The following is a 9224-nucleotide window of genomic DNA, read 5'->3' as shown; positions in this document are numbered from 1 at the left end:
CAGCTACTCAGCCCAGGAGGCAGAGGTTGCAGTGAGCCAAGATCACACCACTGCACTCCAGCCTGGATGATGGAGCAGACTCTGTCTCAAAAAAAACAAAAAAAAACAAAAAAAAAAAAACCAAGGAATTGAAACATACTAACATACTACCAGAGAAAGTCACTTATCCACAATCAAAGCCAGTAATCAAGGAAAAGATGACTTACAAAACACCTAGAAAACAAATAAGAAAATGTCAGTAGTAAGTTCTTATCCATCAATAATAACAAAGAATGTAAGTTGACGAAATTCTCCAATTAAAAGACATAGAGTGGCTGAATAAAGTTTTAAAAAACCTAACTATATGCTGCCTACAAGAAACTTACTTCATTTATTTCATTTATAAAGACATACATACGCTTAAAGTAAAGGGACAGAAAAAGGTATTCCATGAAAATGGAAATCACAAAAGAGCAGGAGTATCTGTACTTACATTAGATAAAATAGATTTGAAGTCAAAACTATAAAAAGAGGCAAAGAAGATCATTATATAATGATAAAGGGAACAATACAGCAAGAGGATATAACAACTGTAAATGTATACGCAACCAACATCAGAGCACCCAAACATATAAAGCAAATATTAGTAAATCAAGAAGGAGCGATAGACTGCAGTACAATAATAGTAGGGAACTTCAGAAACCCACTTTCAACAAGTGATCACTCAAAAAACATCATCCAGACAGAAAATCAACAAGGAAATGTCAGAATTAACAATCTAGACCAACTGGACTTAAATTCCACTTAACGTTTCATCTAACAACTACAGACTAGACATTCTTCTCATCAGCACATGGAACATTCTCCAGAATAGACCATATATTAGACGACAAAACAAATCTCAACAAATTTAAAATTATCAAAGTCATATCAAGTATCTTTTCCAGCCAAAATGGAATTAAATGAGAAATTGATAACAAGAGGAACTTTGGAAACTAAACAAATACATGGAAATTAAATGACATTCTCACGAACTACCATTGGGTCAATGAAGAAATTAAGAAGGAAATAAAAATAGTTCTTTAAACAAATAAAAATTGAAACACAACATAGTAAAATTTATGGGATACAGAAAGAGCAGTACTAAGAGGAACATTATAGGAATAAATGCCTACACCAAAAAAGTAGATTGTGACCTGAGTCTATGGGTGAGGAAAAGAAAAGGAAAAAAAGTATAAAGACTTCACATAAACAACCTAACAATGCACCTTAACAAACTAGAAAAACAAACCAAACCCAAAACTAATAGAAGGAAAGAAATATTAAACATCGGGGCCAGGCATGGTGGCTCATGCCTGTAATCCCAGCACTTTGGGAGGCTGAGTCGGGTGAATTGCTTGAAGTCAGAAGTTCAAGACCAGCCTGGCCAACATGGTGAAACCACATCTCTACTAAAAATAGAAAAATTAGCCGTGCATGGTGCCAGGTGCCTGTAATCTCAGCAACTCAGGAGGCTGAGGCAGGAGAATTGCTTGAACCTGGGAGGCGGAGGTTGCAGTGAGCCAAGATTGTGCCACTGCACTCCAGCCTGGGAGACAGAACAAGACTCTGTCTCAAAAAATAATAATAAAGATCAGAACAAGCGTAAATGCAACTGTGACTAAAAATACAATACAAATGATAAATGCAATGAAAAGTTGGTTTTATGAGAAGATAAAGAAAATCAATAAACCAGTAGCTACACTAAGAAAAATAGAGAAAAGGCGCAAATAAACAAAATGTGAGACCAAAAAAAAGACATCAAAGGATTATTACAGGCTATTATGAGCAACTATATACCAACAAATTGAAAAACCTAGAAGAAATGGATAAATTTCTAGATGTATTAAATGTACCAACATTGAGCCAGGAAGAAATAGAAAACCTGAACAGACCAATAGCAAGTAATCAGACAGACATAGTAATAAAAAGTCTCCCAACAAAGAAAAGCTGAGGACTAGATGGCTTCACTGCTGAATTCTACCATACATTTAAAGAATTAATGCCAACTATTCTTAAACTGTTCCAAGAAACTGATGAGAAGGAAATACTTCCAAATTCATTCTACGAGACCAACATTATCCTAATACCAAAACCAGACAGGGACACACACAGAAAAGAAAACTATAGGTCAATATCCCTGATGAGAATAGATGCAAAAATCCTCAACAAATACTAGCAAACCAAATTCAACACACTTTAAAAAGATCATTCATCATGATCAAGTGGGATTCATTCCAGGGATGCAAAGATAGTTCAACATATAAAAAATCTAAATGTTATACATCACATTAATATAATCAAGGATAAAACTGATCATTTCAATAAATGTTGAAAAAGCATTTGATAAAATTTAGTATCTCTTTTTGATAAAAATTCTTAACAATCTGGGTAGGAAATGAACATACCTCAAAACAATAAAGGCCATATATGACAAACCCACAACTAGCATCATACTGAATTGGGAAAAATTGAAAGCCTTTCCTTTAAGAACTGGAACAAGACAAGGATGCTCACTTTTAACGCTTTTACTCAACATAGTACTAGAAGTCATAGCTAAGGCAATTAGGCAAGAGAAAGAAAGGGCATCTAAATTGTAAAGGAAAAAGTTCAGTTGTCCTTGTTTGATCGTATCACATGATATGATCTTATATTTAGAAAAAGCAAAAGTTGGCCAGGTGCGATGGCTCATGCCTGTAATCTCAGCAGTTTGGGAGGCTAAGGAGAGTGGATCATCTGAGGTCAGGAGTTCAAGACCAGCCTGGCCAACATGGTGAAACCCCATTTCTACTAAAAATACAAAAATTAGCTGGGCGTGGTGGTGCACTTGTAATCCCAGCTACTCAGGAGGCTAGGGTGGGAGAATTGCTTGAACCTGGGAGGCGGAAGCTGCAGTGAGCCAAGATCATGCCACTGCACTCCAGCCTAGGTAACAGAGCGAGAACCTGTCTCAAAAAAAAAAAAAGAAAGAAAGAAAGAAAAAGAAAAAATGAAAGTTTCCACCAAAAAACAGTTTCAATTGAGATAAAGGAATTCAGTTAAGTTGCAGGATACAAAATCAACATGCAAAAATCAGTAGCATTTCTGTATACCAACCGGAAACAATCTAAAAAAGAAATCAAGAAAGCAATCCCATTTACAATAGTTACAAAAAAAACCCTAGGAATAAACTCAACAGAGAAGTGAAAGATTTCCACAGTGAAAACTATAAAACACTGATGAAAGAAATTGAATGTACACAAAAAATGGAAGGATATCCCATATTCATGGGTTGGAAGAATTAATATTATTAAAATGTCTGCTTAATCCAAAGCGATTTACAGATTCAATGCAATCCATATCAAAATACCAATGACGCTCTTCACAGAAACAGAAAAAAACAATTCTAAAATTTGTATGGATCACAAAAGACCCCAGATAGCCAAAGCTATCTTGAGCAACAAAACAAAACTGGAGGCATCACATTACCTAACTGCAAAATATACTACAATGCTGTAGTAACCAAAACCACATGGTACTGTCATAAAAACAGACACACAGACCAAGGGAACAAAATAGAGAATGTGGAAATAAATCTATGTATTTATAGCCAACTCATTTTTGACAAAGATGCCAAGAACATACACTGGGGAAAGAATACCCTCTTCAGTAAATGGTGCTGGGAAAACTGGATATCCATGAGCAGAAGAATGAAACTAGACCCCTATCTTTTACTATATGCAAAACTCAAGCTGAAATGGATTAAAGACTTAAATGTAAGACCTGAAACTATGAAACTGCTAGAAGAAAACATTGAGGAAATACTTTAGTACATTGTCTGGGCAAAGATTTCTTGAGTAGGACCTCGTATTAGGGTTCTCTAGAGGGACAGAACTAATAGAATAGATAAATATATAAAGGGGAATTTATTAAGCATTAGCTCACACGATCACACGGTCCCACAATAGGCTATCTGCAGGCTGAGGAGCAAGGAGAGCCAGTCCGAGTTCCCAAACTGAAGAACTTGGAATCCGATGTTCGAGGGCGGCAAGCATCCAGCACGGGAGAAAGATGTAGGCTGGGAGACTAGGCCAGTCTGTCTTTTCAATATTTCTGCCTGCTTATATTCTAGTCATGCTGGCAACTGCTTAGATTGTGCTCACCCAGATGAAGGGTAGGTCTGCCTTTCCTAGCCCACTGACTCAAATGTTAGTCTCCTTTGGAAACACCCTCACACACACACCTGGGGTTAATACTTTGTATCCTTCAATCCAATCAAGTTGACACTCAGTATTAACCATCACAAGTCCACTCCTTGTCAATTCGGACCCATATGCATCTCCTGAGGTCATATATAATCTTCAAATAAAGACAATAATAAGGTCATAATTGCTTCTAACATAATATAACTATCCTTTGTATAATCAGAAATGTACCAGTACCCAACCCAAATACTATTACATAAAGTTAACAATACTTAAATGCTGATGTGAGGTCAATAAATCTTATGTCATATGATAAAGGAGAAAGGAAATAAAATGAAGATATTTTCTTAGTACAAGTATATACATGCATAAGCATGTTTTTAACAAAAGAAGGAGGAAATACGTATGACAATTACAGTTCTCATTTCTGCAGCTGATCATGTGGTCATAGCTGGTATTGATGACTATCTTTTTCTACTACCCATTTTGTATTCCCATTGCCTTCAGAAAGCACCTCAGCAAGTCGTGGTTTTTTTCCTGGTGGAGTGATCCAAAACTTCATTACTGAAGGGTCTGGGCCATTTGTAGTCCTGCCTGGATTGGGCTGCTATAGTTTCCCATTGACCTTAATTACAGGGAATGTTAATCCTAAGGTGTCCTAATGGATCTCCTGTATTCCATGCATACTCTTCCTTACCTCCATTGTGGGGTAGTAGACTGATTTCATCTTGATAGTCTGGGTCAGTCACCCCAGCCAACACTGTAACTCCCTTATTAGCCTGTTGACTTGAAGGTAGGAGGAGCCCAAAGTGTCCAGGTGGAAATCTTAACTTCCAGTTTAATGGAATTGTTGTTGTATCTCCTGGTGTCAGTGTTCCTCCCTCTGAAACTAAGACCTCTAAGCCAACAGAACATAATGTTACGGGAACAGGAACCAAAAATGTTGCTTGTGGATCACTAGGGGTGATGGTCAGTGGTGCCACTTCCACTTCCACTCCTTCATTCCTGGACCCATGAATCCTGGCTATGGGAGAAGCAGTACTATACATTGCATGCTGATTCAGGGCATACACGGCCTTCTGGAGAACTTTGCCCCAGCCCTGCAAAGTATTGTCACCTAGTTGGCATTGTAATTGTGACTTCAAAAGGCCATTCCACCATTCTATCAATCCAGCTGCTTCAGGATGGTGGGAAACATGGTAAGATCAGTGAATTCCATGAGCATGAGCCAACTGCCACACTTCTTTAGCAGTAAAGTGAGTGCCTTGGTCAGAGGCAATACTGTGTGGAATACCATGACGGTGGATAAGGCATTCTGTTAGTCCATGGATGGTAGTCTTGGCAGAAGCATTGCGTGCAGGATAGGCAAACCCATATCCAGAGTAAGTGTCTATTCCAGTGAGGACAAACCTCTGCCCTTTCCATGATGGAAGAGGTCCAATATAATCAACCTGCCACCAGGTGGCTGGCTGATCACCCAAGGAATGGTGCCACATCGAGGGCTCAGTGTTGGTCTCTGCTGCTGGCAAATTGGGCACTCAGCAGTGGCTGTAGCCAGATCAGGCTTGGTGAGTGGATGCCCATGTTGCTGAGCCCATGCGTAATCTCCATCCCTGCCACCATGGCCATGTTGTTCATGGGCCCATTGCGTGATGACAGGAGTGGCTGAGGAAAGAGGCTAAGTGGTGTCCACAGAATGGGTCATTCTATCCACTTGATTATTAAAATTCTCCTCTACTGAGGTCACCCGCTGGTGAGCACTCACATGGGATACAAATATCTTCACAGTTTTTGATGATTCAGGTCCATCCACATACCTCTCCCCCAGATTTCTTTGTCACCAATTTTCCAATTGTGGTTTTTCCAAGTCCCTGACCATCCAGCCAAACTATTGGCTACAGCCCATGAATCAGTATATAATCACATATCTGGCCATTTCTCCCTCTATGCAAAGTGCACAGCCAGGTGCACCACTCAAAGTTCTGCCCACTGGGAAGATTTCCCTTCACTGCTGTAATTCAGGGATGTCCTAGAAAGGGGCTGTAGTGCTGCAGCTGTCCACTTTCAGGTGGTGCCTGCATATCATGCAGAACCATCTGTGAACCAGGCCCTAGTCTTCTCTTTCTCTGTCAGCTGATCATAGAGAACTCCCCATGAGGCCATCTGTGCAGGCTAGGGGAGAGAAGGCAGGGTGGCAGGAGTGAAGACCTTGGGCATTTGAGCCACTTCTTCATGTAACTTACTTGTGCCTTCAGGACCTGCTCGAGCCCAGTCACATATATACCACTTCCATTTGATGATAGAATGCTGCTGCTCATGACCCACTTTATGGCTAGATGAGTCAGAAAGCACCCAGTTCATGATAGACAGTTCAGATCACATGGTGACTTGATAACCCATAATCAAATGTTCAGTTTCCACCAAATCCCAGTAACAGGCCAAGAGCTGTCTCTCAAAAGGAGAATACTTATCTGCAGAAGATGGCAGGGACTTGCTCCAAAATCCTAGAGGTGTCCACTGTGATTCACCTATGGGGGCCTGCCAAAGACTCCAAACAGCATCCCTATCTCCCACTGACACCTCAAGCACCGTTGGATCTGCTAGGTCATATGGCCCAAGTGGCAGAGCAGCTTGCACAGCAGCCTGGACCTGTTGCAGAGCCTTCTCTTGCTCTGGACCCCAGTCAAAACTGGAAGCTTTTCGGGTCACTCGATAAATGGGCCAAAGTAACACCCAAATGAGGAATGTGTTGCCTCCAAAATCCAAATAGGATCACTAGGCGTTGTGCCTCTTTCTTGGTTGTAGGAGGGGCCAAGTGCAGCAACTTAACCTTAGAAGGCATATCTTGACAGGCCCCATACTACTGGGCCCCTAGAAATTTTACTGAGGTAAAAGTTCCCTGAATTTTACTCAGATTTATTTCCCATCCTCTGGCACGCAAATATCTCACCAATAAGTCCAGTGTGTTTGCTATTTCTTGCTCACTGGATCTAATAAGCATAATGTCATCAATGTAATGGACCAGTGTGATAGCTTGTGGAAATGAAAAGCGATCATGGTCTCTCCAAATAAGATTATGACACAAACTGGAGAGTTGATATACCCCTGAGGTAGGACAGTAAAGGTATATTGCTGGCCTTGCCTGCTGAAGGCAAATTGCTTCCGGTGAGCCTTATGGATAGGCATGGGGGAAAAGGCATCTGCCAAGTCAATGGCTGCACACCAGGTACCAGGAGATGTGTTAATTTGCTCAAGCAATGAAACCACATCTGGTGCAGCAGCTGCAATTGGAATCACCACTTGGTTAAGCTTATAATAATCCATTGTCGTTCTCCAAGATCCATCTGTCTTCTGCACAGGCCAAATGAGAGAGTTGAATGGGGATGTGGTAGGAATCACCACTCCCGTGTCTTTCAAGTTCTTCATGGTGTCACTATCTCTGCATTCCCTCCGGGGATGTGATACTGTTTTTGATTTAGTATTTTTCTAGATAGAGGCAGCTCTAATGGCTTCCATTTGGCCATTCCCACCATAACAGCCCTCACCCTACCAGTCAGGGAGCCGTTGTGGGGGTTCTGCCAGCTGCTAAGTATGTCTATGCCAATTATGCATTCTGGCACTAGGAAAATGACCACAGGATGAGTCCGGAGACCCACTGGACCCGCTGTAAGTTGGACCTGAGCTAAAACTCCATGAATTACCTGACCTCCATAAGCCCCTACTTTAACTGGAAGACCACAATGATATTTTGGGTCCCCCAGAATCAACATCAGCTCAGAGCCATTATCCAGTATTCCCTGAAATGTCTGATCATTTCCCTTTCCCCAGTGCACAGTTACCCTGGTAAAAAGCCAGAGGTCTCCTTGGGGAAGGATGGAAGAAGAATTCACCAGATAAATTGTTGGTAATGTAGTGGGTCCTTCCTCAAGGGGACCCAGCCTCCCCATCATTCAAGAGATTCTGGGTCTGTAAAATGGGTTAAGTCTGGAAATTGATCGAGGAGCCATGATTCTGTTTTTATAATTCAAATTAGTCTTTTGTCCATTCGACCTAGAAATTTTCTGCTTGTATAAATTAAGTCAGAATACAGTAGGCTTCCTATCAATTTCACTTCTAGTAATACCATGATTAATTAGCCAATGTGAGAGCTCTACACAAGTCCGACTATTCTGATTGCTACTTTGCCTCTACTGTCCATTATGGCAGCTATGCCCACCTTGCCTTTGATTGTTGAGTGCGATCTCTTGGCCCCTGCAACCTTGGGATCCTATTATTCCCATTGTATTTAAATTTTGTAGTTGAGTGACTGTGGTTCCCACTGTTAGATCTGACATACAGAGAAAAGCAATTACAGGGCTCTTCAAAGATGCAGGTGCTGCCCTCACAGATCTATTTCACAAGGCATTAATCAAGTGTATAACTTCTGGACTCTCCCAGCTGAGATGAGTAGGTCAAAAGTGACTAATTCACTTCACATCCCAATCTCCCTAAGCCTTTGGGTCCCTTCCTCTACATTAAACCAAGGGAGGTCAGGCATTTTCAACTCACTCACAGTGGGCCATCTTTTAATCCATATTTTAGCTAACCAAGCAAACAAACTATTAGAATCTTTTTTAACTCCCCAAGCTGCAACATTAAATGCAGAATCCCTATTTAGTGGGCCCAAATCAATACTTTCAGCCTGATCCACCTCTATGTTCCTTCCACCATTATCCCACACCCTTAATCTCCATTCCCATGCCTGTTGCCCAGATTTCTGTTTATATAAATTAGAAAACTCAAGCAATTCTTTTCAAGTGTACTTCCTCATGGGTCACATGCTCAACCTCGCCTCTAGGGGCCCACTGGGACTTTAGTCATAGGTCTAGAAGCAAACAGGTGTTGGGGGTGGCTTCTGAGGAGAATCAGCATTATCTTGCCTGGCAATTGCCTTGGGAGGCCATCACTGTTGCCTCAGGCAGTGCAGGGTTTATCTCCTCAGACAAAAGTGGAAAGACTGATGGCAGCATGGGTTGGGGAGGG

General features: G+C 41.0%; 1 pseudogene; it reads right to left on the bottom strand.

The window, feature by feature from the left end:
* Window positions 1-4623: 4623 nt before the first annotated feature.
* On the bottom strand, window positions 4624-8149 carry LOC134807403 (uncharacterized; annotated as a pseudogene).
* Window positions 8150-9224: the final 1075 nt, after the last annotated feature.

Source organism: Pan troglodytes, chromosome 9 (genome assembly GCF_028858775.2).
Source record: "Pan troglodytes isolate AG18354 chromosome 9, NHGRI_mPanTro3-v2.0_pri, whole genome shotgun sequence".
In the NCBI taxonomy this organism is placed as follows: Eukaryota; Metazoa; Chordata; class Mammalia; order Primates; family Hominidae; genus Pan; species Pan troglodytes.
The sequence above is the reverse complement of the archived record's forward strand: the minus strand, read 5'-3'. Positions and strand labels throughout refer to the sequence as shown.